The sequence below is a fragment of the Eumetopias jubatus genome, unplaced genomic scaffold (genome assembly GCF_037043125.1).
Source record: "Eumetopias jubatus isolate StellerSeaLion01/CBP00866 unplaced genomic scaffold, mEumJub1_p1.0 scaffold_11, whole genome shotgun sequence".
Taxonomy (NCBI): Eukaryota; Metazoa; Chordata; class Mammalia; order Carnivora; family Otariidae; genus Eumetopias; species Eumetopias jubatus.
In genome coordinates, this window is record NW_028274817.1 from 126,494,472 (window position 1) to 126,508,760 (window position 14,289).

The following is a 14,289-nucleotide window of genomic DNA, read 5'->3' on the forward strand; positions in this document are numbered from 1 at the left end:
CTATATAGTCTGTAGTATATACTGTATATTATATATATGTAAAATGCAATATTACTCAACCAGAGGGGGGGGAAAAAAAAGGAAATCCTGCCATTTGTGACAACGCGAATGAGCCGGAGGGCATGATGCTTGAGTGAAATAATCCAGTCTCAGAAAGACACATACCACCTGGTGTCACTCACACGCAGAATCTTAAGTAGTCAAACTCATACAAACAGAGAGTTAGAACGTTGGTTTCCAGGGGCTAGGGTGGAGGAAATGGTTGAAGAGACCAAACTTTCCATTTTGCGGGATTCACAAGTCCTGGAAATGTAATGTACGGGCTGGTAACTGTACTCAACAATACTGTATCGCGTATTTGCAAGTGTTTAAGACGCCCCTCCAAAACGGTAACCGTGCGAGATCACGAATGGGCTCATTAGCTTGATTGCAGTGATCACAATGTAGACGGATATCGGATCATCACACCGTGTGCCCCAAAGAGGCACGATTTTTACAAAGCTCGTATTTATTTATTTTTTTTTAAATTTTTTATTGTTATGTTAATCACCATATAGTACATAATTTGTTTTGGTGTACTGTTCCATGATTCATTGTTTGTGCATAACACCCAGTGCTCCACGCAGAACATGCCCTCCTCAATACCCATCACCAGGCTAACCCATCCCCCCACCCTCCTCCCCTCCAGAAACCTCAGTTTGTTTTTCAGAGTCCATCCTCTCTCCTGGTTCGTCTCCCCCTCTGACATACTCCCCTTCATTCTTCCTCTCCTGCTATCTTCTTCTTTTTCTTTTTTCTTAACATATGTTGCGTTATTTGTTTCAGAAGTACAGATCTGTGATTCAACAGTCTTACACAACAAAGCTCATATTTAAATTCAAGTTAGTCAACACGCAGTGACTCGACCCTTCCATCCATCCCCCGGCTCTCATCCTAACAAGTAAACATGCACGATTTTTGTTTGTCAATTATGCTTCAATAAAGTTGGGGTGTTGGGGGGATAAATAAATAAATAAAAAAGAAAATGTATGCCAGGTGCGTTGATGAAGCATGAGTTTGGATCAGGCACAAGTCTGTATTTCAACAGCATGCAGCCCGGCCAAGCTCGTTGGGAATTTTTTTCTCAAGAGTGAAAACGAATGGCATCTGCCAAGGATCTGCTGGGCAAATCAATGCTCCCTTTCTTAGAGTTTCAGGTGACACATTTTTATTGAGAAGAATCCCAAGTACATGTTTAGGGTGTCTCTTGAAGTGGGTGCAGAACGTCCTTTTTCTGGAACCTTTGGAACTTTCCGGTAACAAATGGTACCCTGGTGTCTATTTCCCTTTACTGTGATGGTCAAATGCAGCATGGCCCCGTTTGATGTTACCCACGCCTGAGGGGCGTTTTGTGACCCACAAAGGGTTAATGGGCCAACGCGACTGAACGGCGGAACACCCCGGACCCAGCATCTCAACACCCCGCACCTTAAATAGACCCAAGTTTTATTTCCTATAAACTGCTTATTTTCCAGTGAGATTGATGCTGTTAATATTAGCTTTCAAAATGACAGATTAGCATCACCAGTTAATCAGAGCTATTAGCAGATAAATATCTGTAATTCGATCATGGAAGTAATTTCTTTTCCAATAATGTGATTTACAAATGCAAGTGATTAAGTAATTAGCTTACATCTCCATAGATTACCAGTCTTTCGCGCTGGCACCTCCGCCTGGAGATTAACCCCGGGTAATTAGAGGCTGCACGCTTGTAACCAGCACCCTCGAAGCTCAGAGCCACCTCACCCACCGAAGTTGCGATCCGCGTGCCTGCCCTCCACGCAGAACCAAACCCCACCCACGTGATGGGCTCCCCTTGGAAAGCGAAAACGCCCTAACAGTGCCACAGTCCCGGCTGGAGACAGACACCCAGAGCCAGCCACGCACGCCTCCTCGCTGGGCTACGTGCTGCAATGTGCTACCTCTCAATTCTATTTCATGGACGTCAAGCATTCCCTGCAGAAGAACCATGAGTGTTGTATGACATGTTAGAACGCAGCCCAAGAAGCAAGAGAAAAATCGGGAGACACACCTTCTCTCATAAAAGGAAGAGCTACCACACGTGAGGAGACAGCCCTTCCCTTCCCAGGTGTGTGCCCATCAGCGCCAAGTGCCTCTGCACACCGAGATACAGGCACCAGAATGCCCATAGAACCCCGATCCCTCATCCCAACTGGGAGAAACCCACCCGTCCATCCCTGGTGACGTGGGTGATGCATTTTAGAGTGTGCATGTCGTGGAATATCGCACACCAAGGAAGAATGATCTCCAGCCACATGCAACCACACGGGTAACCAAATCAACAATCATTCTCATCAGTCGTTGCAGACATATTGATGGTGGCAGAAGCCAAGCACAGAACACTTCGTGCTGCCCGTTCCCTTTTGCGTGAAGGACCAAGATGGCGCACAAGGAATTTATAGCGACTCGTGGCTTATTTGGGGTTGGCGGCACCACCTAGGATGGATATAGGGGGCTTCTGAGGGGCTCGTCATGTCTCTTGATCAGGAAGGTGTTTAAAAGTGAGCGCACTTCCCTAAGAACTCATGGGCCCACACTGGTATGGTTTGTGCATTTTATAGCGTGTAGATGTTAGACTTCAAGACGAAGGGAGTTAGTAAGAAACAACGAGTTCCCATGAGGTAGGAAAACAATTAGAACCATTGCAAGAAGTAAAAGAAGAAGTGATCCTCCAAAATGTCCAAAATGCCCCTTGGGTTGTGAGGCTTCACCCAAGGATGGCCCTAGTGGACAAGGCAGGTGTTGCACCTTTTAGGTCTTCAGATCTGCTCTTTGCGGGAAAACTTCACAGTGACAAGTGATGTCCTAAGTGTCGGAGAAAAAAAATCAAAGGCAATGTGGGTAATCAAAAAATGGGACGCCATTTTTTGAAGAGGAAGTCGGGCTGGCCAACAGGCAGGAAAATGGGAAGGAACAGTTTTTCTCCTCCTTCTGAGCTCTTCCCCACACGGCTGCCTTCGGGAATGGATATGTCATTTCCACAGGGCTAAAGATGCTCTGGCTTTTATTTATACTTTGTTGGCGTCTAGGTGTTTGGTCTGGGCCATCTGCACAACGAGCCCCTAGCCCCCAGCCTCCTTTCAAAAACATCCTGGGTCCCCATGGTTTGGAGGCACAGCCCCAATAATTTCTAGGAAATGCCGTCCTAGGGTTGGCGCTTCTGTTCCCTTCTGCTCTCCACGGGGGCAGCTCTGTGGCTCTCACCATGGCTCCCGGGTCTGCTCCGTTAACGGTGGGGCTTCTGTGCGCCTTCTGCCCTACCAGATTCCACCAGTGGGTGCCAATGTGGTGGGGTCCATGCTCAGGGGTGAAAAAACCCTGCAGGAAGTAAATTTGCAAGGGCATGGGGGTTATAGGGGCGAGTTCTCTAAATCTGAGGATCTGAGACAAAGCCCCATCCTCTGCCTGATGTGAATGCTGCCAACGCAGGCTCCGAGGTGAAGGATGCCCATCCCCAGCTTCAGCCCTCACTCAGCCCTGAGTCGGGCAGTGTGACCATCTTGGGGCTGCGAGGTGATGGTGGTCATGGGACATGCTTGACAGGGGACCGGTTCTCAGATTCTCAACCTCAAGGGTCTTTGCGTGTGGGTGGTGAAGGTGCTGAGTTTCGAATACTAGAGCCAAGCTGTGTTAGGGTTCTGCAGACAGACAGAGCCCATAGGATATGGATATGGACAAAGACAATGAGAAAGAGACAGAGATCATGAGATATGGAGACAGATATCTAGGAAGAGACTCATTATCTCTGTCTGCCAATGGTCAGCTGCAGACCTAGGAGAGCCCAGGTTGTCCGTTCTGGTCCAAACCCAAAGACCTGAAAACCAGGAGCACTGATGTCCAAGGACAGGTCAAGATGGATATCCCAGGACAGGCAGACATGGAATCCTCCCTTCCTCTGCTCTTGTTCTATGCAGATTGTCAACTGATTAGACGAGGCTCACCCATGTCGGGAAGGGACATCTGCTTTACTGAGTTCACCCACTCAAGTGCTCATTCCATCCAGCAACACCCTCACAGACATGCCGAGGTATAACTCTTCACCAGACACCTGAGCATTCCGGACCCAGTCAGGTTGACATAAAATCCACCATCATGCAACCCTCTGTGACCGGACATCAGGGGCTCCCCGTTCCCCAAAGCTAACCACACCGAACGGGGTGGGGGGATGGGGAGTAGATGTGCTTTGCAGAGACCGTCCTGGGGTTGTGAAAAGCACAGGGCACAACATGGGGTGGGTGTGTGAGGAGTGGTCTCACTGCTTCTACTCCTTCTGCAGACGGAGGTCGACACGGTCCACAGGCGCCGCGCTCCTGACTGTGTCCATGCTTTGCACCACGCGTCCGGGACACAAAGAGTGCAGGAGAAGGGCTCCCGAAACAGATGCATGGACACCGAGAATCGTGGGGAGGGGAACGCACGGAGCAGAGACAGATGTTGGACTGGTGCACGAGGACGAGTCCCCAGGAACGGGGGGAAGCAAAGCAGTAGGCTGCTTCCTCCGGGGAGTCAGCCCGGGCAAGGGGAATAATAAGATGCTACAAGGTGACAGCTCCCTGGGACCAAAGCACCAACGCTCCTATTTCAAAGCCTTGAGCTGTGAGTCAGAAAAACTGTGTTTTCCAAAAGATCAGAAAGCGATTTAAATTGGAGGGCCTCCAAAGAAAAATCAATTCCCTCCTGTGAGAGGCGGGGTCCTGGCTCGCCACGGCAATTGGGGCAGATGTCAGCCGTGACAGGCCATCAGCGGGCGTGTCACAGAGAGCACATCCCCGTGCATCGGTCCGGACGAGTGGCCCGTGCGCCCCGCGTCCGCTGATTAATATGGGCTTCCACGTGCATCCAGAGAGCCCCGTCCCCGAGTGTCTGCACATCTCCTCTGGTTTCCCTGGTAACCTGCCCCTGAACGCTCGAGGAGCCCAGCTCTGCTCCGCCCCTCCTGCTGCTGATGTAAGGTACGGAGAGGCACCCGGGCAACTCCGCACCTCACCTGTCAACGCCAGCAGAAGCGCCGTTTGATCACGCCAGCCGCCCGTCCCGCAAAGACCACTCATTTGGTGATCACAGGACCCTGCTCATTTAGTCAGTGATGGAGATCCTAGGGGAGCCCTACCCCTAGATCTGCCCGTTATTATCTGATTTTCATCTCAAACGCAGACAGGCTCGAGCTGTGTGTTGTGGAAGGAATTACAGATCGATCTATTTCCGACCGTTGTGAAGCCCCTAAGTGGTCAGTGTGACCAGTGACCCACCGTCCCGCGCTCAAAACAGGACTCAGCCACGGCGCTCTGTCTGCGGCTGTACTTTGGAGTCTGTGAGGGAAGGCGAGCCCTAGGGCACCCCTGTTGTGGGCTGAATTGTGTCCCCCCCCAATTCGTGGGTTGTAGGTCTGCACCCCTAGGACCTCAGAATGGGAGTGCATTTGGAGGTGGGGTCTTTAAAGTAGTAGTTAAGGTGAAAGGAGGTAATTAGGATGATCCCTGATCCCATAGGACTAGGGTCTTTATAAGAGGACATGAGGATCATGGACAGGTGTGGACAGATGACCACATGAAGACACAGGGAGAACACGAGGTCTGCACGCCCAAGAGAGGCCTCAGGAGGAACCCACCTTGGCCCCGCCTGGATCTCAGACTCCAGCCTTAGCCCCGCCTGGATCTCAGACTCCCAGCCTCCAGCCCCACTTGGATCTCAGACTTGCAGCCTCCAGCCCATCTGGATCTCGGACTCCCAGCCTCGGCCCTGCCTGGATCTCAGACTCCCAGCCTCCAGCCCATCTGGATCTCACACTCCCAGCCTCCAGCCCCTCCTGGATCTCAGACTCCCAGCCTCCAGCCCCTCCTGGATCTCAGACTCCCAGCCTCCAGCCCCTCCTGGATCTCAGACTCCCAGCCTCCAGCCCCACTTGGATCTCAGACTCCAGCCTCAGCCCTGCCTGGATCTCAGACTCCCAGCCTCCAGCCCTGCCTGGATCTCAGACTCCCAGCCTCCAGCCCCGCCTGGATCTCAGACTCCCAGCCTCCAGCCCCTCCTGGATCTCAGACTCCCAGCCTCGGCCTCTCCTGGATCTCAGACTCCCAGCCTCCAGCCCACTTGGATCTTAGACTCCAGCCTCAGCCCTGCCTGGATCTCAGACTCCCAGCCTCCAGCCCATCTGGATCTCAGACTCCCAGCCTCCAGCCCTGCCTGGATCTCAGACTCCCAGCCTCCAGCCCCACTTGGATCTCAGACTCCCAGCCTCCAGCCCCACTTGGATCTCAGACTCCCAGCCTCCAGCCCCTCCTGGATCTCAGACTCCCAGCCTCGGCCCCTCCTGGATAGCCAAGGAACTCCCCTCGAGGATCATTTCCTGCTGTAGGTGCTTTTACAAGAGGGAAAAAGGACACCCCCTCCCCACCAGCAGCACCATCTTCTTCCTCCTTCCCACTCCCCAAGTTGGACGCCGGTCAAGACACTCCCCGCAAAACTGCGTTTGCCGGGACAACTGTGCCGTGGCACATGCGGCGTGTTCAGGGCAGTGGGCACGGGCTATTATGTAGATGGAGCTCTGGAGTCCACGGAAGGGCATCGTGGACGTGGTGGGCTGCATAGGGTGCAGGTTTCAGACCTTCCTCTTCGAGACCGGGGACAGAGCCTGGACGCTGACAACCAAACCCCGCATCTGTTCCTTCCTCCTCAATGCGTCCTGCTCGCCCTCAAGCCACCTTCCATCTGAGGCCCCTCCACCCCGGGGGCAGGGAGACCATCCCCCACGACACGCAGCTGAGTTCCGACAGCAGGTCACAGCGTGGTGAGGATACAGGTCTGCTCCCGTGGGACAGGAGGGCATCCGGGACTCCCTACGGAAACTCAACCACAGTTTCTTCTTCGCACGCAGCCCGGCTGACCCCACGTGATCCCGTGAGGCAATTCCCCACCTCTCGGTGGGCACCGACATGGTGTCCCCCTGTCCCACTCTGGCTTGGACTACACAGGCACAGCACAGAGCCCACAGGTAACACTCGGTCCCACATGCCTGCTCCCTGCATCACACAGCAGTGACAAGACCAGCTTGTCCCTTAGGACCCAGCGCTGTCCATCGGACCCCTTCCTTGGGTCTGGCGATGTGCGAGGTTGAGGCGCACAGCTCAGGAGAGCACAGTGGCTGTGAATACAAGTTTATGACAGAGTGTGACTCAGGAACAGGCAGATGAAGGGATGCACAGGGACAGGCATGGGGAAGGGCGTGGAGCATGCACAAGGTCCTCAGGCGCACCTGTCTCCCCAAACTTCACATGATCACCACTCCGGAGGCTGTCTGAACCCCGTCCTCATGGTTGATTAGGGGTTCATCGCACAGGTACGCTGGATTAAATCATTGGTCGGCAGCAAGTGACTCCAAATCCAGCCCCTCTCCCCTCCCCGGGGTCAGGGCTGGGACCTCCGATCACAGGGCTGGTGCCACTGCCTTCCAGCCCCCATCCTTAAGGGCTTCCCAAAACTCACTCAATTCACCTAACAAAACACACCTTTATCCCCCTTACGATGTAGGAACGTCCCTGGGTTTCTGGCGCTTGGTGCCAGGAATGGGGACCCACGCCGACCCTCTATTTCTAGCACAAAATCACGCTGAATGTGCCCAGTCCACCGACGAGCTCACTGACTGACCGGTGGATGCTGCCTCCACCATTCTGGGCGGTCTCTCTCTGGTCCGCCTTGCTTTCACTCAGCTATTGGCCCGTCCATATACTCTTGGTACCAGCAAGTGTTGACCAAGTGTGACCCGTGTGCACCATCCGTCACCAGCTTCAGGCACCTGGCCCCCCCCCAAGGATGACAGCGCCCTGAGCCCCGGTTCGGGGTTCCTCTGCCTGAACCCCAAACCCCACTTAGCGCTTGCCGAGAGAGCAACGCCCAGCGTTTTACGAGCACATTCCTGTGCGTTTGCCCAAGCCCTGGCAGTCCGCGTTTCCTCTAGTGCTCTCTGACTTTTAATATTAAACATTCCTGCTCATAAAATGGGGATCCGGCAGGCATCAAAGCCTCAAATTCCATCCTGAGTGAGATGGGCTTTTTCTAAATTTTATTTTAAATGCAAACAGCACGCCGATCTATCCACCTTCAAACCGTGCACACGGGACTGTCTCTCCTGTGTGTGCACCTGCATGGTCGGTGTGGGCTGGGTTCTGCCGGCCGTAAATAACCTGCACCACTCTTTTCATGATGTTGAGTATCTGTTGTGTGGGGAACGTCCAGTTTCCACCCTGGGAAATACTCTGCATTTGGGTTTCTGCAGTGGGGTGGTGGGGGAACCCATATAAACGACACGGTTAGTCCTCAAAACCTGTCTCACCTCGTCCCCTGCCTGGACTCTAGACCCCCCATTTGGGTACAGAAACGAGGATAAAGACGCCCAGCCACCTCGTGAGATTCGCCACTGGATAAACACGGTCAGCTCCCTCCCACGGTGGGTGCTCATTCCCCAACACCGAGCTCCTCCTCTGCCCCCCGAATTACCCTCTGCCACGGTTTCTCTGCACCTCGAGATGGGACCTCGCTATCAATTGGCCTATTGTCTTCAGACACGCCGCTGTGCCAATGCGCAGCATAAGCCCCACACTTCAGGTTACCGTGCTGTGGAAACGGTGAGTCACACAGTTAAATCATTAACTCAGAGACCCACGAGGTCCCGTTTCAACACACTTCCCATGTGCTCCAACCGGGGAGAGTGTGTGTGGGGGGAGCTTAGTCATCTGAATAAAATCCCGTTGCCAAAGTATGGGATGGGGATTGGCGGATTCCAGAGTTTTATGGCCCTTCCAGCAGGCTCGCTGTGTGGCCCGACGGAACCACTCTGCATCTCCGTGGTCCAAGGGAAAACTGGCAGAGTGGCTGGACCGCCCAACGCTCTACCTACCTCACAGCTGAGCCGTGTGTAGGCATTAATTTGTGCCATCTGAGGCCCCACATCCTCCCCCCTTGCCAGATCTGAGGGGCTGGAGCCAGTGTAATCCCATCCAGGACCTTCCTGGTGTTTGCCCGCAGTTCGCGGGACATCTGGTTGACCCCATCCCGGCCCCACCTATAGAAAATTCATTCGTGCCCATTTCTTGCAATGCCTGGACCTCCCCTCGGGGTCCCATCACCTTGTCAAGACAGGGGACTTTCCTCCTTGTCACCACGCAGATCCTGTGACTCAGACACCGAGGACATTCTTGAACTCTTGGACAGCTTCAGGCTGCCTTTGGAAGGGTGTCACCCCCATGACGTCACATTCATACCACAACAGGCATGGATGATTTATGATGAGGGTGGGTGTCTTCTAAGGGAGTACACGGGGATGAGAGGATTAGGGGGCAGATACATCCAGGGACTGCGCCTGCCTGTGGGGATGACGCCTTCATGGCATGTGTCGGGAGGAGCATATTCTCTCCTTTCAGAGCATCTCTATCCCCGAGTCCCACATTTCCAAAATGCTTTTTTCTCTCTCCATAAGCATCACACGAGAATAAAGCAGCAAAGAAATCAAGGAGCCTTTCAAAATTCAGGAAAGCCAACTGTAAGTTCAAAAGGGGACGGGTTCTTGAATGGCCACACAAGAGCAATGGGGATGCAGATTGCAAGGCAGGTGGACACCGAGGCTCCCCAGAAAATATGTGGAAAGCAAGAAGACCCCCACCCATTTCTGGACACTGTTAGCTACACACCAAGAGGATCCCTGGTTCACTCAGGCTGGTGCTCCCTATCTTTCTCCATCCTGTAGGAATTGTCCCCGCAAACTTCTACACGTTTCTCTTGCAGAGAAAAGCTGATGCCTTCCCGCTCTCTATGACCTTTTATCATTTATCGAAAACACGCCATCATGTATTTGTGATCTAAGGATGCACACTGCATAAAAACCACTGGCTTTCTCCCTGAATCCTGCTGTCTTTCCAAAATGGTCTCTCCCTTTGGAATCTGAACTGATTCTGTAAAAAATGAATTTCCATGTTTGTCTTGGGAGAATGTTTTCGATCAGCATGATCAAGTGTTATCTGCATGCCTACACTGATCACCGGGTATCAGGACATGTTGACCTGGTTCTTAGGCATAGAAACGCCCTCGGGATAGAGATGGCCTCGAAAAGCACACGGGTGGTGGTGATTGCGACTTGGAAGCAAGAGTACCGTTCATCCCAGGTGGGAAGATGGGACCTGCCTCCCCTGAAGACAACACCTCAGCCTCCCAACAGGTGGGGTTGCTCAGGGGAAGCAGAACCAAGGGATTTGGTGCACCTGCCTTGAGGAGTAGAACGTGAGCCACATGCAGACGGCGGGATGGATGTTCTTCCTCCTGCAGGTGGGTATGTCCAGTTCAAGCGTGCCCCTCGCAGGACTCCGGAGGAAACCCAAGAATGTGGAAAAGAGCCTCCAGAGGGGGTTATGCAGGTGAGTCCAGTTCATGGGTCTGTAGGACACAGGACAACATCGCTAAGACGACAGAACCAAGACAGAGCTTATGGGTGAGACCAAGCCCAGGCTCATTCCTCCTGAGCCATAATAACATGGGGATTGAGCACACATGCCCTGAATTCCCTTTTGAAAGCAGGAGCTCAAGTATCTGCCTCTCTGGTGCTTTTTTTTTTTTTTCAAGTTTACTTAGAGTTTGGGTGATTTTAAAAAGATATCTTGCTGGTATGAAAGATACAAGATGTGTTTCATAAGGGCCCTGCCCAGGCAGAGGCGGTTATGTTCTGGAAGGAAATGAGGTAAGTCCCTACTGTTTCATGTTCTGATATAAACAAAATTATGTGTTATGGGGCACGCCTACTGTTGCACTCAGAGTCAGATATTGTCTTATTAAAAGATACTTCTTTCCTTCTGATTCTGCTGATTAAAGAAACACTGGCAAATGTGGACGTGAAAGGCGCAAATAACATCATCCCTATTCCCACCTTGTCATGATAATCACTCATAGCTGTTGTGTTTCTTCTGGGCTTTGCTCCATGAATGTAGGTAACGACCATGGGCATGACTGTACCATGATGTCTCATAGGCTGCTTTTTTTTCTCTCCTTTTGTGTTGTGGAAGCACTTTTTTTTAATGTCCCCAAATGATCTCAGGAAAACAGAGCAAACTTGAACATGCTTCTTCATAGCAGCAATCTTCACAGCAGCCAAGAGGTGGGAACCCATGCGTCCATCAACAGATAAATGGATGGAGAAGGTGGTCCATACCCATGGTGGAATATGATTCAGCCTTGAAAAGGAACGATGTTCTCACACCTGCTATGATGTGGATGGACCTCGAGAATACGGTGCTCAGTGATGTAAACCAGACACAGACGGGCAAATCCTGTGTGATTCCACGTGTACGGGGTTCATAGAGGAGTCCCATCCATAGAGACAGAGCGTGGGGGTGGGGTCAGGGGCTGAGGATGGGGAGTTAGTGTTTCATGGGGACAGAGCTTCAGTTTGGGACGATGGAAAGTTCTGGAGATGGATGGTGGGGATGGTCGCACAGCAATGTGAATGTGCTCCGTGCCACAGAGCTGTGCACTTAAAAATGGGCAAAATAGTGACTTTTAGGCTGTGTATATTTTATTACAATAAAGAAATAAAAAGACACCCTAATGAAACCCCTGTGGAGGGATTTCAGAAGCCAGTGCTGAGTTGAAGGGTCAGGGGTAGATTGTCAAAGGGCTGGTGGAGCATGGAGCCCCAAACCTGTCAGAGTTCCCTTCCAGGCTGAAGACACATTGCAAAGGACTCCTGGGGACAGAATCCAAATTGAAGAGCAGAGGGGTGATAGACACAGAGAAGCAAGTCCTGGTAAAAGCAAGGGGGATACTTTATATAAATGAATGAGGGAGTGACTGCTAATGGGTGTAGGGTCTCCTTCTGGTACATGTCACAACAGGAGACACACAGGGTGGGGGACCAGTGTGTCCTTGTCCCCTGACATCACAACATAAAGTCAAATCTACTGTCCAAGTTCTACAGACACAAGAAGGAGTATTAAACCATAAAATTGTCACTGGGATGGATGGACATTAGGGTAATGGAAATGGGACGTTTGGTATACGCCAAATCTGCTGTAAAAGTTGTAAAGACAAGGGAAAGTATATTAAATCATAAAATCATCCCAAGGATGGACGGACATCAGGGTAATAGAAATGGAACATCTGGTATACCCCACCAACCTCTCGTGCAGAAGCAGCCTCACTTGCATGAGCCCTCTACTACGTGTGATAAACACATACAATGGAATAGTATTCAGCCTGAAAAATAAAAGAAATCCGCTCTATGTGCCAACATGCATGAACCTGGAGGATACTGTACTTAGTGAAATCAGCCAGTCACAGAAGGACAAATCCCACATGATTCCACTTAAGGGGGAGATGGTAATCCACGAGCATAGTGTCTGTTATCCAAGATGAATAATTTTTAGACATCTGCCATTGAGCATTGCGCTTATCATTAATTATACTATATTGTATACTCAAAAATTTGTCAAGAGCGTAGCTCCCCAGTTAACTCTTTCTACTGCAATAAAAAAATTACAGTTTTACGACCTGCTTTTCCCCCCTTAGATCTATATTAAAAATAGTTTCATGTGTTTGAAACAAGAAAAGAAAACCAGAGAATGTGCTTTGAAAGTAGCAGTCTTTTTACTGTGATCCTACCGGATGTGAATGACTTATTTTTGGACCAGATATGCTACCAGAGGTGGGATAAGGGTTGGTTGAGTGAGATGCTCACTTGTCTTTTCTTCAAAAAAGGCAAGATTGGGACTTTTCATCTCTCCTGAAGCTGCACTAGAACTCATCAGGGCATTGACACCTGTCTTTACCTGTAAAGATCCTGTCTTTATGTAGAGTGTTCCTATTTGCTTATCATGTATTTCTTTTTTTTTTTTAAATTGCATTCACTTTGATTGTTTAGAATCATTGCATTAAATATTTGCTCCAATAACTGAGTTTTTGGGGTACTGCCCTAAATTTTCTGCCCCATGACGATGCCTCACCTTAGTCCCAGCCCCAGGAGTGATGACCCAAGCTGGAAGTTTCCTGGCCAGAAAAACCGACCCAGAGCATCTACCTGTGTTTCAGAGTGGGCATCCCTGTGTGCTGCTGCAGCCGGTGTCCATGGACCCGTTACTCCAGCTGCTGTGAGGATCCATCGGAATTCATTTGACATTGAACGCTCGATCCTAATCCGATATCCGGATGGCTAAAGTAATGGACAGAGTCCAGCCTAAAAATCGATTCGTCAGATAACTTATGAACCTATTAATTGCTTGTTAGGCAATCTATCATGTTATCCCGGGAATGGCGAGTGACGTAGGCTATTTTTCTAATGAACAAGCTGAGACTCTAAAGATTTCAATTTACACTTGATCAGTGAGTGAGTTACGAGACCCTCACTCTCTATTAATGAGCTCAGTGGATCATTACGGCCAAGGAAATATTAGAAACATCCTCTGCTAATCTACTTCACCGTGGAGAAAACAGAGGCTGATGAAGGCTGGGTCTTAAAATCCAGCATGTTTCCTGAAACAGCATAGGCCCGTGTGTGCAGACTGGCAGCGGACATCTCACCAACCTTCTCGCAGTGGAAGCGGCACAGGTAGACAGCTTCCCATAGCAATAGCAAAACCCAGGATTAAATTTTCAGAGTAAATTCAGGGTGTCTAAGAGTGGGTACAAAAGTCTCATGAAGTTACACCATAGGCATTTGAGCTGGGCAATGTCTTACAAAACAGGAGCTGGGAAATCACACTTTAGTGATGCTGAAGAGACTTTCTGTCTACTTTTGTTTGCCAGATTATGCAGTCAAAGCTGAAAGGTATCCTTTGCTTTTTTGGCTTTCTTCTGAAGAACTTCCAGTTTCATTGTTAGGATCTCACCAGGTGACCAGGAAACAGGGAAGTTTTATTTTCACTTGTCTTTTGTTTAAAAAAGGCAAGATTGGGACTTTTCATCTCTCCTGAAGCTGCACTAGAACTCATCAGGGCATTGACACCTGTCTTTACCTGTAGAGATCCTGTCTTTATGTACAGTGTTCCTATTTGCTTATCATGTATTTCTTTTTTTTTTAATTGCATTCACTTTGATTGTTAAGAATCATTGCATTAAATATTTGCTCCAATAACTGAGTTTTTGGGGTACTGCCCTAAATTTTCTGCCCCATGAAGATGCCTCACCTTAGTCCCAGCCCCAGGGGTGATGACCCAAGCTGGAAGTTTCCTGGCCAGAAAAATGAGCCTTGTCCCA